Source organism: Anas platyrhynchos, chromosome 16 (genome assembly GCF_047663525.1).
Source record: "Anas platyrhynchos isolate ZD024472 breed Pekin duck chromosome 16, IASCAAS_PekinDuck_T2T, whole genome shotgun sequence".
Taxonomy (NCBI): Eukaryota; Metazoa; Chordata; class Aves; order Anseriformes; family Anatidae; genus Anas; species Anas platyrhynchos.
This window is the reverse complement of record NC_092602.1, coordinates 13,006,460-13,020,211: the sequence shown is the minus strand read 5'-3', so window position 1 is coordinate 13,020,211 and position 13,752 is coordinate 13,006,460. Positions and strand designations below refer to the sequence as shown.

At 38.8% G+C, this 13,752-nt stretch overlaps 1 long non-coding RNA gene across 1 annotated transcript in view; it reads right to left on the bottom strand.

Annotated features, from left to right (window-relative positions):
* LOC110352436 (uncharacterized) overlaps positions 1–13,420 on the bottom strand; it is an 86,868-nt gene extending 73,448 nt beyond the window's left edge. The window contains exon 1 of the long non-coding RNA XR_003500937.3: positions 13,328–13,420. This is a non-coding gene — a long non-coding RNA (uncharacterized lncRNA). The remainder of the gene's footprint in view (positions 1–13,327) is intronic.
* Positions 13,421–13,752: the final 332 nt, after the last annotated feature.

Here is a 13,752-nt window from a genome sequence, read left to right as displayed (position 1 = left end):
AACAGAAACCCACTGTAACCGCCTCTCGTAGAGAAGCTTTCTAATTACCAAGTTGTTCATGACGGACGCCAGAGCAGCTGGCTCTATTCTGGAGCAATAGGAAGAAGTTAAGATTCAGTTCCACATGACAGTCAACTGGAAGGCGCGAGACAGTGTTTTATAGGATAAACACACTTTGCAAATGAAGTGGGAAGGAGAAACAACACAAACCAAAAAAGTCAAATGCAGACGAGAACCTGAGTTCCCTATATTCAGCAATCCAGTTTGGTTCACAAAAACTCTGGCACAAACCCTGTAATGCAGATCACGTGGCCCATCAGGAAGAGGTCCAGTAATAAGTAATCTCACCCCATCTTACAACCATAGTGTAGGCTAGAAAGTCACACTGAAAAAAATCCATGCTCCTAGATTTCCATTTGATTTCCTCCAAAAATTCAGTTTAAATGTGGCAAAATGCCTTCTGACCTGTAAGCTATGTGACAGTCAAACTCAGACAACAGCCCAGCTTGAACAGCAGTTTTGTTGCCTAATGTTGGTGGGATTCTTGAAATAAATGAAATCCATCACACTACATTTACCCCAACAGTTAGTGAGAAATTCAAGAAGGTCACAGAGCAGAATTTCCTTAGTGAACAGTCTGCTACCGTTAGACACACGGAGCAGGTAACCCACAGCGACTCCCCCATCATAAGGAGAACATTGGAAGGCAGGCAGTGAGAAAAAGAGGCAGTTATAGATGGTTTATTTGAAGTCATCTTTCAAGTGAAACTGTATTCTATATTCTAACTCCATGCTTACTTTTTTGTGTTGAAGAGATGAGAGAAATCTCGTTTTACAAGAACAGATTTTGATGGCAGCTTCTGAAACAACTGAGAGGTGGACACCAAGATCTGCTGGAATACATACTTTCTTCTGCAGTGAGCACCAGCACACGTTTTGACTTGAAAAACTGAAGTATGCCTCAGTAGCAGATACCCATTTGGACTCTAATCTGAAATACCATTACTATAACACTTCTACATATACTGGTATACACTTTATCCTAGGTTCTGTTGCATTATATCTCACCATAGCAGTTGAGATAGATACAATAGAATGGCTATTTTATTGAAGTACTGAGATCATGAAATGTTTTTATATATACAATATATATGTTCTTGATTCATAGATCTGATGATCCTTAATAGAAACTGAAGTTAGCTGATTATCCCGTAATCTGAGAACATGATCCTCTTAGTTTTATTTTCCATGTTTTTCAGCTTCCTACATCTTTTCTCTTTCCTTCCTTTCTGCTACTACCTATTTCATTAGAAGGCAAAGGTTCTGGTCAGGTCCTTGAAGAACTTAGTGCTCAAACAATGGAAATCATGTCAATCATCTTAGAAAAACATACACCCACAAAAAAGTGCCCCTGCAGAAATAGCCATTATTGAAGATGACACAAAGCTGGGTATTTTATGTTTAATTTAATTGCTAGTACCCATTTTAATTATCAAGAGCTCTATTTCTACCATAATGAGCAATAACACAGAATAACAATGTTAAAAATTTGCAGATTTTTTTCCCCAAACACACACTTTGTTGAAACCACTGAAGATATCTCACTTTAACAGCTGCAGACTTGGCCCAGGAACATGACAACAAATTATAGCATGGCACTAAACACAGTGTCCCATCATTAATTCCCCTGCTTCTAGCCTCTGCCATGACGGTAAGTTCTCTAGGATAGGAACAGCCTCTGCAATTGCCTTTCATGACACAGTTTTGATCCGAAGTAGACAGTATAGGGCCAAATACATAGTAATAATACATCTGCAGCTTCTCTGAAGAAGTTTTCCCATACTGATATTAGGTTTGACACACTGGTGCAGGATCCAAAAAGAAAGTACAAGAAATTGTGGGGAGAATGAAAGCAACCTAATCAGTTGTTATTAAACAGTGCTTTAGTGCACACGCACAGTATGCGAGCACCAGCAACAGGCACTTCAAAATGAACTACAGCAGAGAGAAGCTGAATTTTTATGTAATGGTGTTCTTACTGTTTTATACATCAAAGTCCATTCATGTTAAATTTTAGGTTTCATGCAGACATGAAACAGACTAATCTTCACCATTTTCTAGCTCTTTTCTGAAATTGTAAGCATGGATTCAGACAGTCTGCGTAGGCACTGGGGATATCCCATCCAAGAGTCTAGCAGGGTCAGTTCCTCAGGGCCGTGGCTGCAAGGACACTGTTTGTACTGGACCCAAACCCGGCTAGTGTAACACAGATCGTTACAGGGTCATCCCTTTGGGTTCTGGCAATTATCAAATCTCTGGAGGGCTTCCTCTACATGCCTGCTCCTCTTCCCATCCTCAAACTTTTAGCCTGCTCTTTATGGATGTTACTAGTTCACATTTGCTCAATAGACCAGTATGGCAAATATGGAGGGCTAAGTAAGGGGAAGCAGGGTTGTTTTCATTAAGATAGGAAGATGGGGAAAGCTCCAAGGAGGAGCTGATGTGCTCTACCACAGACCTATAGGTCCTGTATGCACCAGCATCTAATACACCTGCTAGATACAGCCAGACTACTCTCCAGTCTCATGTCCAGACTTGGAAAAACATTCAACAAAAATTGTCTGTCCATGTAAGCAAGCTGGTGCATCAAAAAATAAAGGCTGGACATACTGTATTTTACTTTACAGAAAAAGCTCTCCGCTGATTAAAGCAGCTTGCACCTGTGATAAAGGGGAATATATTTATTTTCTCCTACCCACAGTGATTAAAAATTACTTTCCACCACTTAAAACATACAAGATAGATCAAGATAAACTGCATGGACCAACAAATGCAACTCTTCCTGCCCCCGTGACAAGGAGCTCTCCTTAGAAACATTTCTATCTCTCCACAGGAAAGTGTCTCCATTGTGCACAAGGAAAAGCACCTGCTTCTGACAGCGCATAAACAGCAATATCTGTATCTCTGATGACTGAAGACCAATAAGAGCAAATCAGATTCTGTTTAGAACTTTAATGATACCAGAAAAAAAAAGTGTCTGTGCAAGCTGTTTTGGCATGCATGTCCAGAGCCCAGCGGGACTGTGACTAGGCAGACAATAGTTCACACCAGGTTTGTACTGGAGTGCTATTTTTCTGTTTTGCAGCGCTCCCTGCATACAAATTGTTCCACACAACGTCAAAGAAAACAAGATTTAGGAGTATGCCCCAAAAGCAGAATTTTGCTTTGATTGCAAGGAAAAAGTGTAGTGAATGACCACCACACTCTCCCTTGCTATCATTATTGACCAGCACAACACGAAGTGGACACTCTGGTCAACCATATTTGACCATCATTTTCTTTTTTAGGTTATACCACGTCTGTTTAGGGATCTTGGATAAACACCTGGCTTTAAAATGCAATATAATGCTTCTTTATCAACATCACACTTTTTTCCTTACCTCCACCCAGGTCTAGTTAGGGTGTGCTCTTTAGTTCTGTTTTTGGAACTCTATTTCAAGGGCTTTTACAAGTCTTCTGAAAATGCTGAGGACAAGGATATGGGCTGCACAGGCCAGATGGGCAAACTGCAAAGAGTTGATGTCACTGTCCTCTGGTCCCCCAATGATGTAAATCGTCCCAAACTGGAAAAACTTCATTCAAGTCAATACTAAAAACATTCAGACTGCTGCAATGCAACTCTAATGCAAACTGAAATGCCATGTACCTTCTTTCATGCCTTCTGTAGCCAGCATAATGGGCAAGGATTTGGCCCTTTGTAGTACAGGAAGAAAGCACTAATTACTTTAAAAGTAATTATATATAGTGTGTGTATCCTTTATGTTAAATAACCTACATTACTGCTGTCCTCCAGAACTACCGGGAACTAAACATAATTGAATGAAAGCTGCAACACTGGGCTAAGAAACTTTCCTGAAATAATTAATACTACCGGTCAATGATATTGACTTATACATTCAGTATTCCAGGCAGAACTGGCCACTGTAGGTTATTATCATCGGGAGTCAATGTATTCAACTGCTATGCAAAAACAAGGGAAAAAGTCAAATAAGATTTGTAACATTTGCAGCTGAAAAAAAAAAAGGAGATACTGAATGCAGTGTACACTGCATAAGGAAAAGTTGCACTGAAAAATGAATGGAGAAAGAAAGAGAATCAGACATAAAGGATTGCTCAGCATATGGCCAGAAGTATAATGCAACACTAACTCTTTGAGTACATTGTTATTTGCAGTCCTTTTGTTTTGCCTCTCCAGTATTATTAAAAATCCAAAGGTAGAACTTCATCTCTATATGACTGTAGATGCATATAAAAAACACACACATGCATATATAAAACAACTTTAGAAGAATTATTACTTGTCTCAGAAGACTACAAAGTATGAACTGATACAATTTCCTATCTGTATGTAAAGTCATCAGGGTAATGATATTGTCAGTTAAGGATAAAACAACAATTTGCATTATGTAACATAACTGTAACATAAATTGTTATTTTTACCAGTAAATATATGGCTGGCTTTAGCCTCAGTAGCGGGATGAATGTTAAAGCAGAGATGATGAATAATTCATAGATCTTATATAATACAACTGCTCATTCTGGGATTCGTGTTTGAAGAATGACTTCTCCTGGTTAGATGTTTTGTTGCTGGCTCAGAATCTATCTGGCATGACCTGCCTGCAATGAGATAATGATCTGAAAGTGTTGGTTTTTGTGTTTTAGTGTTTGTTTGATTTTTAAACCATTAAAATTTCATTGAGTTTCATTACACAAGCATATCTACAAAAGACTGAAATAAGCAAATACACAAACTCAGCAAGCGTGTTTCATCCACTAAGTGGATTGCAGAGTTAACATCTGTGAAAAGTAAACTAAAAGCTAGTTCACATCATGTCCTATGCAGAATGTAGCATAGCGGGGAGAACACTGCACTTAGCATTAGGAAATCCAGGTCCCTTCCCAGCTCTGGCAACTGCTGGGGACACAACAAAAGCATAGGGGGTGGTTTCCCTTGATGCCCTTTCATGTCTTTCCCATGCAAGGAGTGAAGACTGTACCCATCAGGGGACAAGGACTGAGTCCTGGTGGTCTTACAGATAGATCATATGCTTGATTCAGACTTTCTCTCCAAAAGCAGCTAAAACAAAGATACCTGGTGTATCGGGGGGAGAGTCATGCAGATAGAGTGGGGCTCTTCACCTACATCACTAAAACATGATGATAATATTCACAAATATAATGGAGCAGGAATCCCAACAGTTTTGGGAAATTTAGCATACCTGCTTATACATTTTTGCAAGTGTCAGGGGAGCTTGTTTGAAGATTTCGTTTTAAAACAAATCTTGCGAGAACATATTTTTCTCTACTACACACTGCTTCCCTCACCCCACTCTTTAAAACAGTCCTTTCCCACATGTTCTAAGGAACTCTGCTAATTAGAAAGGTCAAAGAAAAGAACACAGGAAGAGCTTAACAGGATTGTAAAATGCTGCTCTGGATGTTCTTGTAACTAAATACCTGCTCAGACAACATCGTGCATTACAAAAGATAACCAAATTAAACTCACCTCCTCCTCAAAGGAAATTTGAAGGAGAGTTGGTTCATGTGTCTCAGAGATGAAACAAAGATGAAACAGATGTAACTGATAGGGGCTGAAGGGATGCATACTTCTTGACCAAGGCTATTCCATACTGAGCTGTTATATTTATTTATTTTTTAAGCCATCCTTCCCTACCACCCAATAATAAACCATATATTGATCTAGAGATCTAAACAACATAATTCCAACAACCTTATTTATTTATGGGCTATAAGGCCAATATATCAATGGGATGCATGGACAGAAAGAATACTATATGGCAATCTGTACATTCTTCATGCAGGCAAAAGTGCAGTTCAGAGTCCTTGCTCTAGTTTAATACAGGCTCTCTCAGGAACATCTAGCCCACTTTTTTCACATCTTCAAAACAGCTTATTTCCAATCTTTGTTCCACAACGCATGGTTTAGGGGCCACTGTTCCAATGATTATGTTCCTCATTTGAGGGGATTACTCTTAACTGGAAGAGAAGGGATTTCTCTAAACTTTTTGAAGACCATGAAAATATATGTAATTCCTTAGAATCCTTTCATTTCTCCAACTCAAAAGAATTAGGAGGAAACACAGCAAAGAACTAATTTACACATACCTCACACCTTTGGGAACTGACTTGTAACAGTCATTGACTTCAAAAAATACCTTGTAGATGTTGGATCCCAAGTACTTGAAAAAAGCCAACCTGACAACAGGAAGGCTAGCATACAACTCCTAAAAATAAGGGTAAGTGAGAATTGTTCTGCTAAATTTAAAACTCCTTTGTCACTCAGATTTTGAAAAAAGCTCAGTTCCTCCAAGATCCACACCAGTCTGGTCTCAGAAGTTTCCAGCCTGTTCGTGTTACCTCTATTTCATTTCTCCAGCAATGCTCTATGCTTTATATTGCCCAGACCAGGTAAGCTATAGGTATGCTAGGTAAGCCCAGGTATGCTACATGTTTCGCTGCAGTCTGATCAGTGCTTTGTGAGGTTGGAGCTCTAGTAATTCAGTTCAAAATAGGAATCAACCTAGAAATATTCGGGTAGATAAGTTATCCTATTTAATGAAAGTCCATTAGCTATGAATGCAGTGTTGCCTCCAGTTATGCAAAAGACTGCAGCACACATTCAGTCCAAGGAACCCTTCACTCTGTAAGATTCACAATTTGAATACAAGTGAGATGCCTTACAGTGTGCACTCCACATGCGATCAGGCAGCTGCCCTGCTGCTGTTGCTCTAGAGACAAGGGAGGAAGGGAAGATTACAGGTAGATATGGTTATGAGATGAAGAGCATACTGTTCAGGTTCAGCAATACTGAAGCATGCATAGTGCTGTCATTTTTCTACAATGATCCTTTCAATTCAACCACAATAACAAAATGATAATTGCCTGGCTACAAGTGTGCCCATTAAAAAAAGGTATATAAACTGACAACCACAGAGGGGAAAGAAAAAGAACACTCCCCTCTAAAATTCAGAGACTATTTGTCTAAACCATACAGCTTACTATTGAGAGTAAGAAATCACTCAGACCTCTCCACTAAGCAGATTTAAACAATACCCCTGGATAGATAGGAGACTCCTACAGTACTCCTGAAGCACTTTCTAGAACTGATCATTCATGTTAGCCAGCACATTTACTAGATGCCCAAGTCTGGTTATTCCGTATGTTGTGCTAATGATACTATTCCCTATTGAACAGGATACTTGGGATGCTCATTAAGAATTTAAAATTACTTTTACCAATAGTAGATCCATCAAGGCAAGTACTCCATAAGGAGGTTTATAAAGATGTATGCAGTAGCTCATACAGTGGCATTTAAAATCATAGAATATCCAAAGAGCATTGTCCAAACCCTTCTTGTACTCCAGCAGGCTCAGTGCCATGACCACGTCCCTGGGGAGCCTGTCCCAGTGCCGAACCACCCTCTTGGTGGTTTATCATGATACACGACCTCCTTCTAGCATGATCTTTAACTTCTAATTGAAAGATTTACCTGCTACTTGTTTATACACTTCTTCCATATATAAGCAGCTGTGCTAGCTGCTATAAGGCACTTTTATAGCACTGTTTATAGCAGCTAAGTAGCTGTCAGGCTTCTCTTGAAAAGTGACAGCAGTTTGGTAGCAAAGTCATCACCTCTATATTCTTAAAGTGCAGAAAGTGCTTTGAGAATCTTTAAGGAGAAAGACTAGCACAGACCACTGTGAGAGCAAAAATCCATGAATGATTAACTCACTCAACCAGTGACACAGGAGGGTGATATTTATGTCTGTCCTACCCCATTTGCAAGCTTTGTAGGTATCAGCACAGTCCCAGCACAACACAAGCTCTCTAGCTGCAGAGCCATACTGTAACAACTGAAGTTTGTCTACATGTGATTGCATGAATTCAGTTACAATCACTTCAGCAAAGAAGTGGTTAAACCAAGGTGAGTTATCTGTAGGTAAAGCTAAAGGTCTTACCAGACAGGAGCACCCTCACCTTGGTTACCATGAGGGTGATTTATTCTGCCAGAAATAATGCAGCGTGGTGCCAACTCCTCAGCCTTGCTGGATAAACCAGCTTTGGAGCTGCTAGTGGTACACCTCTACTGCTTTTGAATAAATTCAACCAGGGTTACTTGGGCACAGCATGTTTGCTTCCCCTGTTTTTGAGATCCAAGCTATACAGCATTATACCACACGAGCCTGCCTAGAGTTACTTTAGTAATATCTATCAATGCTGCATTGCAGCACACAAGTTTGGCCTTAGCTGTGCTTATAGCAGCAAGCCAGGGTGGCCCTCAAGCCTACACCTTTCTACCAGCTACATCCCAAAAGCCTCAAAGCTCCCCAGCTACTTGCAGGTTGACCCTTCTCCTCAGAAGCATTACTGAATATTAGAATGTCAAGCCAAGCCCAGCTACAGTGATCTCCAGCTTCTGTACTTTTTGGAATGTTTTTACATGCCCATTAAATTTTATTTTTTAAAGAAACATTACCCTGGTGTAGGGCACAAAGGCTTAGTCATCAAAACCAAACCATAGTGATTATAGCACAAATGCTGCTCCAAATCTGAAAGCATTAATCACTCCTGCAAATAGAGGACTATTTACTAACACTTTTATCTGAGCTCAAACAAAACACTTGTAAAATAGCCTTTTGTTTGCACATCATACAAAAGGGCAAAATATTACTACGGACCTGCAATTTGTCATCTAGAAACATACAGTGAGGGGACAGACGTTCCTGATTCTGTGGCTCTTATTACAAGGCACTCCATGACATCAATCAACTCACCTGCTCTTGACTTTTTGAACAGTGGCTTTTAAAGTTACCTTCTGCTTCCTACTACAAGAGTAAGTTAACACAGTTGCAACATACCAACATGAGCACTTCGCTGTTTAGCAAAAACAGGCTAGTGAGGAAGAGTATAAATTGACAGCAGACAAAAGGATAAATCCAACTAACCTCTTTCACATATACAAGATTCAAGAAAAACAGGCTTTGGGGGAAAAAAAAAAAAACGGATTCCAGCTATAGGAATGATAGTATTCTTTTGTTGATCTCACCTTGCTTTTGCTGTTCACTTATTTCACCAATTCCAACTGTATTTCCTAGGATGTTATTCAAGTGGGGTTGTTTTTTGGTGTCAGAGAAATTTGTTTCTGGTGTACTCAAATATGACATCCTTCCTCTCATTTTTGAGTATCACCCTGTACTTTGCACAAGGGCAAGCTACAAAGTCAAAAGGGTAACAAGAGGGGAAGACTTCAAAGAAACAAAGCTACAGCAGTTAATGTTGCAAACTTATGTGATGTTTGATGCCACATTTTTTAGGTCTTTTTCATTTGAATGCTGTATCCAGATGCAAACAGCTCAGGCAACAAGTTCTCAGGCACATAATACAGGTGCTTAAAAGTAGAGTGTGTCTGCCATTGATTCTGGAGGATCTGTGCAGTTTAAGTGCCTTAATGATATTTCAGTTTTGTTTATATTTGCATTATCGTGTCACTCTATGTGCCTGTTCAATAATTTCCCCTCTGCAACTAGTAATAGGCTTGGTGCAAATCTGTTCCAGCTAAATCAAGTTACTATAATGCATGGAAGTTAATAGTTTTAAAATACAATTCATTTCTGTCTATATGTTAAAATTTTGCTGCCAGGTTTTAACATACTTTTTTCCTGAATGCTGCCAAGCAGAACAACTTGTATTGATCCACAATATTCATCCTCCATATGATATCACCGACAGCTTCATTACATTGGATGCTATTTTTTTTTCCTCCTAATGTGGTCACACTTAATGAGATTAAATTAACTTTGTATTTTCAAGCTACTTACTTGGAAGGAACTGCGATTGGATTGTCATCACACCAAGGTTATCTAACCTAATATACAGTAGAAAGAAAAAACACTTCTGAAAGAGATTATCATCTGATGTTGAGAAAGTATATTACTCAAGTAATTTCTGACATATTAAAGAGGTATTTTATTTGTAATCCTATGCCATTTGAGTCTTCCTTATGTGCTTTGCGTATTTATAGCCCATGCACTTAGGACAATTTCCTCTTTGGAATCAAAATTCAGGTCCCTCTTAAGTCAATGGGAATTTTGCCATCAGCTTTAATGAAATCAGGATTTGATTCGTACTATATATAATTCAGATAGCTTCAGATTGCTCTGAAATACTGGCATGAATTATCACCAACTTCTGCCCCTATAGGAGAATTGCTAACTCAATCAGGCTAGAGGTGGTACAGTAGCAGCAGAGAAAGGCTACAGTTATGAAAGAGGGTTACAGTAATAGTGCACCACATAAATACAGTATCATCCATGTTATGGTGTTAATCTGCATGAGTTTCTTGAATAATCTATCTCCTCTAATTTAAGTCATTTAATATGTAACCCACAGGCACAGAATAATATTTTGCTGCAGATAAGCATGCTGCTGCTACAATCAGCATATTTTCAGGCTATTCATACATAAGAAATGTCAAGTTATATGAATGTATAATGTATACAAAGAAACAGATTACACTATCTCAAAGGCATTTCTTTAACATACGTTCTGCAACTCAACTGATACTTCAAATAACAAAATATTTTCCTGATCCACTGCATAAAAATTATGCTAATTTCTACTAGCCCTCTGGTTTTATAGGGCTTATAACTGAGAGTTCAACACGATCATAATTTGGCTGACTGGGTGACTGGAAAAGAGGCACAAATAAAGGGTCATGCCAGACAAAATCCATGGCTAGTAAGGAATACAATATGCATTAACATATCCCAGAGGACTCCCACAAGCTGGGAGAATCTCATACTCATTTCAAGAAGGTTGGTGCAGACACAAACAGACTCCCAGTTAATTGTTTAGCATTACTTGAGCATTTCAATAGTTAATATTTGCTAACTATTCTCCTTCAACTCATCCTCTTACGGGCATGGAACACTGACCAAACAAGCCTTTATCAGGCATCTCTAACAAATATCACACAAACCTAATAGATGCTGTTGGCTAAAGCAGCAAAGCACACTGCAAACCACATGCAGCAATTTTCAAGAAATTTTCATTTACATCACTTTTGTAAATGGGGGCTGGACTTGGTCCTCTGAAAACTTAATTGTGTCACTGAACATTTCTTTACACAAGTGTAGAATGAAAGTATGACTCAGAATTTTTAAGGAGATTCTACTCTGGCTAGCATGAATGTATTTTTTACTATCCAGCTGCCGGTAGTTCTAAATAATCATCTGCTTCCAGCCTTCTCTAGTACCATTGGCTCAAATTTTGTGTTTCTTTCTCTAGTATTCACTGAAAAAGAAGAGGTTATAAACAATGTAAAACTCAGGCTTGGCAAGGCTTCCTTTTTAGGGATCCAGAAGAAAGGACAGATACCACATTAATGAAGACAGCCATAACAATTGTGGGAAGTACTTAAAAGTCAGAGTACATTTGTGTATCAAGGACCTACAAGCACTTTCATGGAGCTAAGGCTCCTCCCCTGCTTTACACAGCCCAGGTAGGTTAGCACTGATACTAATTTGGCCAAACAACCTTGCATAATACAAGCAGTGCTTATTAACTTTGATTGCTTAACTTATCTAGTAATCTGCACAATCAGTGATATCCAGGTAGCATAGATGCTCCTCTAAATAAATATATATATATTTATATATACAGTTCAGAAGTCAGTTACCTATACCAAAGGGTCAACAGTATACAAATAACGATATCGATAAGCTAAAGGCTTGAACAGAACCACTTATCTAAAAGCCAACTCTCTGAATCAACCATAGATAGCACCCCAACAGTATGACAAGCAAAAGACCAATGGAAAGTCTTTGACTGGCAGCAGTCCTTACATTGCTGTGAACAGGTGCAGCTGATCCTCTCTTTTAACAATCATTAACATTCACAGCAAGTCTGGGGATGACTTCTCACCTTCTCTACAAAACCTGGCCATCCCTCCTAACTACTTCCTCAGTTACTCAGATGATTAGGACCTTTCTCTGCCAAAATCAGAGAAATGGATAATCCTCAGCCTCCTCTCAGTTTATGAAGTCTAATTGCTAATTACATCCACAAGGGCTAGGGAATGGAAGAAAGGGAAATAATGCATATCAGTGACAATATATATATATATATATATATATATATATATATTCTATTAGATGCACTGTATTTTTTTTTTTATATACTTGCACTGCATAATAATAGCTGCATAATAAGGAGTGGTCCTAGCACACTGTTATTGGAAAACAAAAGACAGATGTAATGTAAGTTCTTTAGGGAGTTTGAACTGATCAATGCTAAAATTGTCACCAGCAGTCTCTCCCTTTTCTCCTTGTGTTTCCCAGCTTCCCTGATAGTTCTCTTATCGGGTCTTCTCAGGTCTCTAGGACAGAGCTTGCTTACTTTGGCCTCTGTTCCTCCACATGCACCTACAAGCAATTAAAGTAATATTATTATGGAAAATCAATGGCATATTTTCTATTCTGTTCTAGTTAGTGGATCAGAAACAGGATTCCAAACTGTTACTGAGGGCGGGGAAATCTCATAAAGCACCCATGAACTCGTTGTTTAGGTATTATAACTGAAAGCAGAGGAGAGAGGGGAAAAGGATGCCATCAATGGGCTGAAAGTCCCAGATAGTTTGGTTAACATTCCCAATAAGCAAAGCTACAGATGCACTGCAAAACAATCTCTGCTGAAACCCTGCAAAGCCACAAGTATTCCTTGAGAGATCCTATAAAGCCAGTCTCATTCAGCTGCTTTTGTACCTGCAGAAGCCAACATACTGTGCTGCAAGATTACGAGTAGCAAAGTGATAGCCCAACCAAGTGGGGTCATTAGACTTCTGACCCCCAGTACTAATTATATCATCCTTTGCATTGAAATATGCAAGTACCTATGTAGTTTTTCAATAGCACAGATTAACAGAGGTGGGTACCTGCACCTACATACACAGCAAAAGAGATTATGTATTATTCAGCCCCTAAAAGGAGCCTTTTAAAGGCAGTCCTCCAGACCGCTGAGTGAGATGGATATATTATTTTGAGTAAATTCACAATAACATCAAGCATGCCTGATGTTCACATGTGTGCATTGCATGATGAAGGAGAGCAAAGTGAGTTTAGTTTTAGTTTTCAGATTTACTTGCTTATGACAGTACCCCAAAACTGGACAATTTAAAGAGAAAAGTAGGCTTTCCTACTTTTGTATGAAAGCGTGCAAGGTTCATATCTGTTATTAGAAGCAGCTTTACCTTACTTAATATTCTTCTGCCCTTCAAAGATCAAGCAGAAATCTCTCATAGACCCTGGTATGCCTGCTCTTCCACTGGTGCATTAAAAACAACATACACAGCTGAACTGAAGGCTTTTCATTTCTTTCCCTAATTACCAAGCACAGCAGCTGCCTGGTAGAAGAATAACGAGCTTTTTTTTTTTTTTTTTTTTTTAACTAGTTTGAGTAAAATTTCATACTTCTTTAGTCATATTGGGATTTTTTTTTTTTTTTTTCTTAAGATATTACTATTTGCTGTTGTTGAGATTTTATTATTATGATTATTGTTTTAGTTAAGGACCCTCTATTTAAGTATAATTAAATACATCTGTCCTGCATTCACTAGTTACTGCTGACATGCCTAAGAACAAGCCTCCTGTCCTGCACCTTGGTGCTGTTAGGCTG